The sequence below is a fragment of the Serinus canaria genome, chromosome 5 (genome assembly GCF_022539315.1).
Source record: "Serinus canaria isolate serCan28SL12 chromosome 5, serCan2020, whole genome shotgun sequence".
In the NCBI taxonomy this organism is placed as follows: domain Eukaryota; kingdom Metazoa; phylum Chordata; class Aves; order Passeriformes; family Fringillidae; genus Serinus; species Serinus canaria.
This window is the reverse complement of record NC_066319.1, coordinates 8,564,427-8,576,630: the sequence shown is the minus strand read 5'-3', so window position 1 is coordinate 8,576,630 and position 12,204 is coordinate 8,564,427. Positions and strand designations below refer to the sequence as shown.

Genomic DNA, 12,204 nt, shown 5'->3' with positions numbered 1-12,204 from the left:
TCATAAACAGTCACAAAATTCCTGCCTAACTACCTCTCTGTCCCCTCTCTCCAGCCACAATCCAGGCTGGCAGCAGGAGCCAGAGGAAGCCTGGAAACGCTGGCAGAGGAGGCAAATGCAGCTCAGGGTTCATGGTGCTATTTATTGATATCAGACCTCAGTGGGATGCAGGAACCAGGTGCCAGGGGGAATTCTGGGATCACAGCTGTGTTGGGAATGATTTCTTTTTGGGGTAAAGTGCTCTAGGACACGTGGGGAAGAAGCAAATCCATCCTGCAATGTGATCTGTGCAGAGCATCCCTCCCACACGGCCCTTGTCACTGCTTGCTCCCTGTTCCTTCCGGAATAAAGGTGGGAAGGTGATCCTAAGTCACTGCCCCAATGTCCTGCATCAGGGCACTTGAAGGGTTCAACAGGCTCAGACCCCCGTGTCCCTGGTGGCATCATTGCTGGGGGCACTGCTCCCTTCTGGCTCCTCAAAGACCTTCTGGAGGCACTCCCTGAGGGACTCCGTGGAGCAGCGCCTCCAGCACTTTGTTACTGAGATGTAGATGAAGGGGTTGATGCTGCTGTGCATGCAGGCAAACAGGAGAACAACCTGGGGGGACACAGTGGGGTAGCCGAGCTGCTGCAGGAAATTCCAGAGACTGAGGGGGAGAGTGAGGGACACAGCGAGGAAGACAATGATGTCAAGCTTCTGGGATTGCTGCTGCTGGGAGCTACCCTTGAAATGAATGAAGAGGATTGTGCTGGAAATGACCATGGATGGAGCAAAGACGAGGAAGTTGAGGATGTAGAATGAGATGAGAGCCCCCCAGCAGTGCTTGTGTTCCTGTGACTGGCACAGGGAATTCACCACAGAAATGGCAGTGCGATGGTAGCGATGGCAGTGATGGAAAGGGCCCAGAGCCCGGCACTGACCACCACCCATGAGGTCCTGGGGAAGGTGGCAGAAGATCCCAGGTGGGCAGAGGAGGGACCTGCACCTCTTGATGCTGATGGCTGCCAGTCGGTACAGCCCTACGCTGTAGAACATCACACAGAGGAGGAAAAGGAAGCCTATGGATGCTGGGGCATGATGGCAGAGCAGGAGAAATTGTCCAGCAGGAAGAGCAGAGTGGAGGGGACCATAAGGATGAGGAAGAGGAAGTTAATGATGGTCAGGTCAAGGATGTAGGCAGTGATGGGTTTCATGGTGTTCCTCTGGATGCGGAACCCGAGGACCCAGATGACAGCTCCATTCCCAGCCAGGCCAGAGAGGCAGATGAGCAGTGTCACACTGTGTATGGCCATGCTGATCACATCTGGCTCACAGAGATTGTCTCCTTCAGCAGGTGAGTGTAGCAGGCACAGGGCCAGCTATGGCTCCATGGAGGAATGTTTAGAGATAGGTATTTGCTGAGTCATAGGAATTGAACCAGAAGTCCTCACTCTGGTCCTCCAGGCCTGCTTATCTCTCTGTGACCCCATAGGCTAGTTTCCCTAACCCTTACAATTGGTCACTTTCCAAGCCCCCATAACCCTATAAAAGGAGCTGTCTTGGCCCTTTTTGTTAGAAGAGCTGCATTTGGACCCTTCGCAAAACCCTCAGAATAAACCATCGTGGAACACTCTGAAGCTGCCTTCTCCTCTCTCTTGTCTGCTTTCCTAGAAGCCACGGCCAGCCAGAGCCTCTAGCAAGTTAAAGAGCTGAAACCATAAAAGAGCTGATATCACATAGAGCTGACAATCACTGAGCTTGCTAAGAGGCCATGGCTGTGTGGTAGTCTGGTCTAGGGCACTCAGCCCCCAAAGGGCTGAGATATCCGGCCTTAAGACTGCTTGCCTGGGGCACTCTGACCCTACAGGGAACCAGCTGTCCAGCTAAGAAGCTAGCCCCTGTGGCTTCATTATTTTGCAACTGACGCATCAAACAGGTGAACGAGAAAAGTTCTTCACTGACGGAGCAGCGTTTCTCTTTGAGAAACTGTAACTGCCGTTCTTTTGCGTCTTCCTGCTAAGTCGTTCCTATGTTTTAGCGGGACTTCTTAGCTGGGGGTTGATTTGGACCTCACTTAAAGACATCTGGACAAAGTTCCGAGGAGACGGCCCTAGCAGACGCCTTCCAGCAGCTCCTTTGATCCACGGCTGAAGAAATATATAGGTTTATACCAGCCTCTAAGTGCGCTAGAATTTTCTCAGGGATTTTTTTTTTTTTTTGGTTTCTTTTTTTTTTTTCTTTTTTTTTCTTTTCTCATTTTAGCTGCTGGAAGGGAATAGATAATATGGGAAAAAATTTTGACTTTAAGGTTATCCCATATTGAGAGAGATTTATATTTACTAATTCTAGAAATCTTATCTGCTAATAAACTTTTTTTATCAAATGGTAAACTTTCTAAGACTAACCTCAAGAAATTTATGAAATGGATACTTTCTCAGTTTCCTGATACTAACACAGAAACAATTACAAAAGATTCCTTTTGGGATATGATTGGGAAAACAATATATAATTTACAGACTAACCAGGATTTTTCTGTAACTGTATATATGCCTCTTTTTCATGTTATAACCAAAGCAGTCGAAAAATCTAACAAAAGGAGCCTTGATTGCGTAATAGAGGCAGATGTTCTTCTACATGCTAATGAGTCTGATAACCATTGAAATTCCTCTGTTTGGTCTGCTCCGAAATTTCCTCTCTCTCTTCCGTCTACGGGATCCACGTTGCCCTCTCCCTCTCCGCATATTCCCTCGATCGTGGAAAAAACCAGCTCTCCCTCTGAAAGAAAGGCTGCACCTCTCGCCTCCTCAATCGGGGCTCAGCTCGCTGTCATCGGGACCCCTGTTTCCCCTCCTGTCCTTATCTCAGCTTCCCAGATATCCGCTCCTCCTTCCCTCGTGCTAGCTTTGGCATCCCCTTCCATTCAGTCCCCTGCTCCACCTCCCCCCTCCTCCCGCCCCTCTTCCTGTTTCCCCCACCCTAGCCCTGCCCTCCCCCCCCCCTTTCCCCTCGGTCGCGGCGTTATCGATTCAAGGTTCGGCTTCACCCGTTCCCGCTCCCGGAAACGTGAGTTCCCCTCCTTCTTCCAGCCTGCCTGCAGGACAACTCTCGGGCTACAGCCATAGCCCGAGCCCAGCAATTGCATTCGAGCGGCCGCATACCGATCTGGCTGCCCCCCTGTCCCCGCCTACCCCTGGTCCCCACCCTCATGTTACCCAATCCTCCCACTCTCAGTGCAGCCCCTGCGGTATCTCAGGGACCCCCCCATGGTGTCACCCCCCCCCCCCATGTTTGTGTTTGCTGTGGTGCCGCTGCACTTTCAACAGTGGTTCCCTCTGACAAAACCTTGCCTAATGCATCATCACAGTCCACAAAGCTTTTGAATAAACCCACTTGTAAAAGCTGCAAAAAGCACAGGCCGCGGTCTGCCCGCCCTAACTCCTCACTGGAGGATAACAGCAGTGCCAGTGACTCGGACTCTGATTCGTTGCAAATTGATTCTGGGCTTTAATTAAGATAGAGGCGACCAAGGCAGGCGATTGGCAGATGGCAGAAAAAATAAATGCCTTCCCTGTAGAATATAGACAGGGGAGGAATGGAGGAGAGTCTGCTATTAAGACGTGGAAGCTGAACTCAAATAAGGAACTTGTACAATTAAGAAATATAGCTAAAGAACATGGTAGAGGTTCACACATTTTTAGAAATTTTTTAGAAGCTATGTTCTTAGCACATGTTTTGCTTCCACATGATATTAAAAACATATTGCATTGCCTGCTTTCACCAGCTGAATACATGTTATGGGAAAGACATTGGAATAAACAATTAAAAACATTATCGGATTCTTATTCAGCAGATGCTGATAAAGTTTACAGTAGAACAGCTGGCTGGGGAAGGCAAGTTACAGAAACCAGCTGACCAGCTTGAAACATTGAATAAGGATGCTCTCCAAGATGTGGAACTTGAAGCAAAAACCTCTTTACTGTTCATAAATGATGAATATATGCCTACCTTGCATTTTTCTAGTATTAAGCAAGAAGTAGATGGAAGCTTTATCAAATTTGTGGACAGACTTAAAGATGCTTTGGAAAAACAGATAGAGAGCCCAGAGGCAAGAACTGAACTCTTATGTAAGCTTGCCATGAGTAACTCAAATGAAAAATGTAAAATAATCCTGAGGTCTCTACCTCAGGATACAGACCCTACCATAGAGCAAATGCTGGAATGTTGTACACGTCACCTGTCCACTGATAATACAGTGGCCCAAGCTGTTGCTAAGGGCATTGCTGAAGGTGTCTCTGGTGCATATGCAGTAATAGCCTCTAAAGAACAGGCTCGATGCTTTCACTGTGGTAACATAGGTCATTATATAAAGGACTGTCCAGAAAGGACACCTCCCCGATATCCTTGTTACACCTATCAAAGACCCAAATATCAGCACCGCTACCAACAGCGTCCGGGAAACGCCTCGCGCAGCCCGGTGGAGCCCCAGGTTATGACAACAAATCAAAGTCCACCCAGACCCAACCACACTCCATCCCAGGAGATCCAGGACCACAGGAGGAGGTTCCAACACAGGACACGATCCAGATGGGAACCCATCGCCAACTGGTAACTGCTTTGTCTATTGACTTTAAAAATGAGAAGGTTTATCATGTTCCCACAGGTAAAAATGGACCAAAAGGTAGTCCTTCTGACATCTTAATTATAGGTGATTCTCTCAATAGCCCAAAGGAAATTTTTGTTGTTCCAGAAGTGAAAACAGTGCTCCCAGGACAAGAGATTCTTGTCCAGGTGTGCTGCATGGACTTACCATTTTTTCTTTCAAAGGGAACTCCAATCGCACAAGCCTTTCTACTCCCAAAAAATCACAGGGAACAGGTTCCTCTCAACCCTACAGCAATGTGGGCACAAGTTGTGGGTCCAAGCAAGCCTACCATCGAGTGCAGCCTTAACTACAGAGGGGAGAGGATCCACCTGCTGGGGATGCTGGACACCGGTGCTGACGTGACCATCATCGCTCGTTCAGACTGGCCATCACACTGGGACCTACAACCCGTTGCAGGCATGATTTTGGGAATTGGTGGTACTACTGTGTCTATACAAAGCAAGAACAACATCCTCATCAAAGGACCTGAAGGCAAGCTGGCAACCATCTGCCCATTTGTGGTAAGGGCTCCAATCACCCTTTGGGGCAGAGATGTTCTATCCCAATGGGGTGCTTCCCTTCGCATTCCCACTCAGGATTTTTAATTGGGGCCACTGAGGCATGTGCACTGCCAGAGACTCCTCGTATAACCTGGAAATGCCATAAACCGATCTGGACCCCTCAGTGGCCCCTCTCTGATGTAAAGCTGTGTGCATTACAAGAACTGGTAAAGGAACAGCTCGACAAAGGCCATATCTTAGAGTGTACCAGCCCTTGGACCTCTCCAGTCTTCGTACTACCTAAACCTGGAACGGGCAGGTGGAGGCTGCTCCAAGACCTTCGCAAGATCAACGAGGTCGTCAAGGACATGGGTTCTCTCCAGCCTGGCCTGCCCTCCCCATCGATGCTGCCCAAAGACTGGTCACTCGCTATCATAGATATTAAGGACTGTTTCTTTAGCATTCTGCTACATCCAGACGATGCTGAAAAATTTGCATTTTCTGTACTCTCTCTTAATAAAGAGGCCCCACTTAAAAGATATCATTGGCGTTTTCTTCCTCAAGGTCTAGAAAGTCTCTCTGACTATATGCCAGTGGTATGTTGCTCACATCCTGTCACCAGTTCGGGAACTATTTCCACGTGCTATCATCTACCACTATATGGACGATATTTTAGTTTGTGCATCCGATAAGGGTTACTTAGAGGAAGCGATCAAAACGACCATCGAAACCATAGTAAAGGCAGGATTTGAGATTCGTGAGGACAAAATACAGTACACCAACCCATGGACCTACCTTGGAGTCCAGATCCGGGAAAGGACAATCGTACCCCAGCAGCTCTCCATACGAGACAACCAAAAAACCCTGAGAGATTTACACAGCTTATGTGGATCTATCAGCTGGGTTCGTCCTTTGCTGGGTTTAACCACAGAAGATCTTGCTCCTCTGTTCAACCTTTTGCACAGCAGCAAAGACCTGGACTCTCCATGCACTCTCACAACAGAAGCCCAAGGTTCCATCATCAAGGTCCAGGAAGCCCTATCCTCATGCAAGGCTCATTGCTTCGAGCCCAGCCTGCCTTTCCAGTTCATCGTCCTAGGAAAAGCACCTCGATTTCATGGACTGATTTTCCAATGGGACTCTCAGCTTCGAGACCTTTGCTGATCCTGGAATGGATTTTTACTAGCAACCAACCTACAAAGACAATTGCCACCTACCAGGAAATCATGGCACATTTAATAAAAAAGGCTAGAACTTGCCTCCGCTCTCTTGCAGGGTGTGACTTCAACTGCATTTACTTGCCAATAACCATTGAGGACTTGGAGGATTTGCTCCAAACCAATGAAAGTCTCCAGTTTGCCCTAGACAGTTATACAGGCCAAATTTCAGTTCAGTTCCTAAAACACAAACTTTTTAATGAATCTTTTCATTTGACCCCAAAATCAGTTCAAAGTAGGGAACCTCTCAAAGCTCTAACCATCTTTACAGATGGTTCAGGGTCATCCCACAAGTCTGTTATGACGTGGATGGACCCCCAATCACAAAAATGGGAATCGGACATACAAATAGTGGAGGGATCTCCACAAATTGCGGAGTTAGCAGCTGTTGTTAGAACCTTTGAAAGATTCAAAGATGAACCTTTTAATCTGGTTACAGATTCAGCCTATGTTGCGGGTATAGCTATGAGAGCAGAACATGCTCTTCTCAAAGAGGTTTCCAATCCAACGTTGTACCAATTGATGTCTAAATTAATATACTTAATTTCTCACAGAAAGCAACCTTACCATATAATGCATGTGAGGTCCCACACCGACCTCCCAGGTTTCATTGCAGATGGGAACAGGAGAGCGGATGCATTAGCCATGGCAGTACAAACTGCTAATGTTCCTAACATCTTTGCCCAGGCAAAGTTGTCACATGCGTTTTTTCATCAAAATGTACCTGCCCTTGTTAGAATGTTCAAACTTTCAAAAGATCAAGCTAAAGCTATTGTTGCTACATGTCCGAACTGTCAAAGCTATCAGATACCATCCATGGGGATGGGAGTCAATCCCCGAGGTCTGAACAGTTGCCAGTTGTGGCAGACAGATGTGACTCATTTCACACCTTTTGGAAAGTCAAAATACGTGCATGTATCGGTTGACACGTTTTCAGGAGCAGTATTTGCATCATCGCATCTAGGAGAAACTGCACAGCATACAATAAAACATTTTCTCCTTGCCTTTGCCACCCTAGGAGAACCAAAGGAGATCAAAACAGATAATGGACCTGCTTACATTTCTCGCAAGTTAAAGGACTTTTTCAGTGACTGGGTCATAGCACACAAAACAGGCATACTTATAAACCCCACAGGACAATCCATCGTGGAAAGGACACATCAAACCCTAAAAAGGGTCCTCAATCAACAGAACTTAGACACGAGTATCAAATCTCCAGTGGAAAGACTTTGCAAGGCTCTCTATGTCATCAACTTCCTGAACTGTAGAGCATCAGAGCCTGACTTGCCAGTATTTCACCATTTTGCTAATTCCACGCAAGCAAAGCTTACTGAGAAACCACCTGTGCTCGTGAAGGACCCTGAAACACACCAAATCTCTCAACCTTTCCAGCTAATTACCTGGGGCCGAGGATATGCGTGTGTGCAACTACCCTCTGGTCCAAGATGGTAGCCAGGAAAAAATATAAAACCGTACCTAGGCACTGCAAACACGACGAAAGATGACAAGAATTCTCCTGAGACAAACACAGATCCTCCAAAAAACCAAACCAGTTCTGCCTGGAGACGAAGACGTCGCCGAATACCCACAAACAGAAGAACAGACCATCATGAGACAGCAGACAAAGAAGAAAGCTGAATAACATTCTGCTGCGTTAAACTGTTGATAGCCTGAACACAAAAGTGTACTCTGAACTATATGTTGTTACTCTCTTATATACCTCAAAAACCCTATTATCCCCTTTCCTTGACTCTTTTCAATACCCCTTAATCTTATCCCTCTTCTTTAGCTTAGAAAAAATAAAAAACGGGGGAGGAGGGAAAGGAATAGAGAAAAGAGCAAAGGAGTTAGTCCTCCCCTCCCACTATTAAGATAACAAATTTTGCTTATATTCCCTATCAGAAGCCCTATTCCTGTCCAAAGATGGAAAATATCTCCGTTGGTGCTGTCCTCACTGCTGCCTGGCTGTGCTTCACCATACCGCATGCCTTCGGCTGGATTAGTCCACAGCCTAGCCAAAATGTTTGGGTAACCTTAGCAAAGACATTAAAACAGGATAATCTGTGTTTATCCATGGGAAGCATTGATAACCCACTTTCCACATGTCTAGTAGGGATTCCCTTTGTAGCAGATGATTGGCCTGTCTATAACTCAGAGCTCCTCCGCACCACAGGTAAGAGACACAATTTGACAGCTACTTGGGATGAGTGGACAAAAATGCTGCCTAATGCTCTAGATGAACCCCAAGAACTGGATATGTTGGGGTCCTCCAAGGCCGCATACTGTGTCAAATGTTACTTTAGATGCCCGAAAAACAATTGGCCAGAAATTGATCAGAAAAAAACACATATCGAAAAGACATATCACCCATTAACAAAGCCTATATCTATCCCGATTGGTGTAATTACACTGCTCGTGTGATATCTGTGTCCTCTCTCCACCCTAAAGTATTACCCAAGGGAACATTTCTCATCTGTGGTGAGAGAGTTTGGGCTGGAATCCCCTCCTGGCTCCAGGGAGGTCCCTGTACTCTTGGAAAACTTTCTACTCTTACTCCAAACATCTGTTACATAATTGGAGAAAAGAAAGTGAATCAAAACACCACAAAAGATCCTACACTGAATTTGATGAAAATTGCGATCCCAAATTATACGATTGAAACAAACCCAAAAAGATTGCTGTCTCCTTATTTCTACCTTGGGTTGCTGCAGCTAAAGCCCTCGGTGAAATAAATCACCTTGGGTGCTGGCTTAGTAGACAAGCTAATGCTACATCTGCTGCCCTGAGCGATCTCTTAAAGGAAGAAGAAACCACAAGACAAGCTTCCTGCTGCTTGCCCACAGACAAGGTTGTAAAGATTTTGAAGGGATGTGCTGCTTCAGTCTCTCTTCACGCTTGGAAATCATCCATGCAAATATCCAGAAACTGAAAGATCTTGTGAAGGACTTGAAAGTAGAAAAAACCCCAGAATGTGTTAATGACCTTTTTGGTCAGTGGGGATTAACTGGATGGATCCTTGGTTAAGGGAATATTGTGGATTCTCCTTGTAGTTGTTACTGTATTAGCTATATTCTTATGCCTTGCTCACTGTTTTAAAAGAACCATAGGGAATGTCTTTTTTCTAAAAACAGAAAGTGGAGTTGTAGCAGGCACAGGGCCGGCTACGGCTCCGTGGAGGGATGTTTAGAGATAGGTATTTGCTGAGTCATAGGAATTGAACCAGAAGTCCTCACTCTGGTCCTCCAGGCCTGCTTATCTCTCTGTGACCCCATAGGCTAGTTTCCCTAACCCTTACAATTGGTCACTTTCCAAGCCCCCATAACCCTATAAAAGGAGCTGTCTTGGCCCTTTTTGTTAGAAGAGCTGCATTTGGACCCTTCGCAAAACCCTCAGAATAAACCATCGTGGAACACTCTGAAGCTGCCTTCTCCTCTCTCTTGTCTGCTTTCCTAGAAGCCACGGCCAGCCAGAGCCTCTAGCAAGTTAAAGAGCTGAAACCATAAAAGAGCTGATATCACATAGAGCTGACAATCACTGAGCTTGCTAAGAGGCCATGGCTGTGTGGTAGTCTGGTCTAGGGCACTCAGCCCCCAAAGGGCTGAGATATCCGGCCTTAAGACTACTTGCCTGGGGCACTCTGACCCTACAGGGAACCAGCTGTCCAGCTAAGAAGCTAGCCCCTGTGGCTTCATTATTTTACAGGTGAGGAAGGAGAAGGGGACACGGTGGTCACCGCATTGGATGCTGGGCAGACAGTGGGATGTGGCCCCTGGCTGTGGTCAGAGTGGATGGGCAGTCAGTGCTTGGAGAATCCAGGGATGGACAATGTGGCTCCTCAGCAGCTCCCTGCAGTGGGAAGGATTCAGTGGGGTGGAGTGAGATGTGCAGGGGAGGAGGGCAGTGAGAATTGTGGGATGGGAGATAGAGGCAGGAGGGTTGGGTAGTTCTACAGGGGATGTGAAAGAAAAGCACTGGGCAGAGGAGGGGGGAGCTGGGAAGGGCACCGCGGTCACTGGGAGAGGGTGGCAGGAACAGAGCAACTGCTGCAGGAGAGGAAGGTGGGGCAGGGAGGAAGGAGAACATTCCACTGACCTGTTCCCTGTGGGGCAGCAGCAGGCAAAGGGGTCTGTGCAGATCAGTGGCGCTCCCTGGTACCTCTTGCTCCTTTGGGATCCATGTCCTAAAGCGGCTCCTGGCAGGTCAGGGACATGAAGGAGAAAGTGCCCAGAGCACCAGGAGCTCCCCACTGCCAACCCTCTGGCTCCTATCCGTGCTCTGTCTTGATGTTGCTCCCCAAGGCTCAGTGGAGACAAAGGGGAGTGGGGAAGTCAAAAATTGTAATTTTACCTGCTTCAGAAATTCAGTTCCTCTGAGTTATTTATCTTGGGTGTGTTTTTCTTGTTTCTTTTTTTTTTTTTTTTTTCCCCTGTAGAGGAAGTGGCTTTTCTCAGAAGCTCTAACTGAATTTTTTTACAATTTGCTCGTCTTTCCCTCCTGATAAGAAACACTCCTTCTCTGTAGAGTGTCCCATTCTCCAATTGCCTTCCCTCTCTAGATCGGTTTCTACCATTCCTCCTTCATCTTCCCTGAGGGGTCATTGTCCCTCCAGCAGCAGAGGGATGCTGGTGGTGCTGGTGGCACTGGAATACTGCCAGTGCTGGAAGTGCTGTTGAGGCACCTGCATGCTTCTCTGAAACATCTCCTGTTCCGGGAAGGGCTCTGAGATCTTTGCCAACACATGCTCTGGGCCAAGGAAGCACAGCTGAGCTGTTTCCTCTCTACTATCCCAATGCTATCCTTATCTCTGCTCCCCATTCCCATCCCCATCCCTATCCCCACCCTGCTCTCCACCACCCCAGCCTATCACAGCCCACAGCTTTCCCAGATGGAGCAGTTCCTCCACTCTGAGCATGGCCAGTCAAGCTCTGGTGTCCTCCAATGGGGAGATTTGGGATTGCCGGCTTCCAGACCCTCTCCGACCCTCTCCTGACCCCTTCAAAACTGCCTGCAACACCCCAGACGATCCCTGGGGACCCCAGTGGCCCCCCTGAACAGTCTCAATCTGCTCCAGCTCCACCCAGGACCCCAAAAGTGTCCCTGCTCCTCCTGGCCATAGGGTTCCAGGATCCAGGAGGGAGCGAGGAAAGCCCAGCTCCAAGGTGCTCCTCAGGAGAGCACAGGATGATAAACATGGCTGGCGCCAGTGCAGAGACAGATAAGGAGGCCTGCAGGGGTTTGTAGCAAATTCTATAACAGGAAGCAAGAGCACATGGCCAAAGGAAAAGTTCAAGGCAAGGTCACCTTTAATATCTCAGCACTCATTGAATACGATCAGAGACCCCTCTGAATGAACCTCTAGGGCCAGGAAAGCACTTGGAGAAGGAGGTGGATGCCTGGAAATGGGTCCTAGGAAAGTGATGTTTATGTATTAGATAAGAAAGACACTTTAATGACTGTGTGTGGTTATGATGGATAAAACCCCCGTTGTAAAGTCTCACCACACACAGATCAGGGAGAGACCCTTCTATGTAGGTAAAAAATTCCTGCTTCCTAATGCTTCCCATTGTTTTAGAATGTTTATTTCAGCCGATTCAATGTCAAGATACAGACGGGATGCACAGGGCAGAGGAGAGGGGAGCTGGGGAGGGCACTGCAGTCACCGGGAGAGGGTGGCAGGAACAGAGCAGCTGCTGGAGGAGAGGAAGGTGGGGTAGGGAGGAAGGAAAACATTCCACTGACCTGTTCCCTGTGGGGCAGCAGCAGGCAAAGGGGTCTGTGCAGATCAGCGGCACTTCCTGGTACCTCTTGCTCCTTTGGGATCCATGTCCTAAAGCGGCTCCTGGCAGGTCAGTGACATGAAGGAGA

General features: G+C 47.9%; 3 protein-coding genes and 2 pseudogenes across 4 annotated transcripts in view; 2 read left to right on the top strand and 3 right to left on the bottom strand.

The window, feature by feature from the left end:
• LOC103822246 (proto-oncogene Mas-like) overlaps window positions 1–12,119 on the bottom strand; it is a 53,431-nt gene extending 41,312 nt beyond the window's left edge. Inside the window, exon 1 of one of the 2 annotated variants that reach the window (XM_050975012.1) lies at window positions 12,079–12,119. The gene's annotated coding sequence lies outside the window, so the exon portion shown is untranslated. Of the gene's footprint in view, window positions 1–10,686; window positions 10,766–12,078 lie in introns of those variants that run through there. The other variant, XM_050975013.1, reaches the window with a different exon arrangement.
• The window catches only part of LOC108963099 (mas-related G-protein coupled receptor member D-like), an 84,613-nt gene that overhangs the window by 26,936 nt on the left and 45,473 nt on the right, over window positions 1–12,204 (top strand).
• Window positions 1–12,204, top strand: part of LOC115485413 (uncharacterized) — a 34,624-nt pseudogene that overhangs the window by 11,642 nt on the left and 10,778 nt on the right.
• Window positions 1–12,204, bottom strand: part of LOC103822240 (mas-related G-protein coupled receptor member D-like) — a 37,075-nt gene that overhangs the window by 17,080 nt on the left and 7,791 nt on the right. The gene's annotated exons all lie outside the window — the stretch shown is intronic.
• Window positions 123–2,926, bottom strand: LOC127059659 (mas-related G-protein coupled receptor member H-like; annotated as a pseudogene).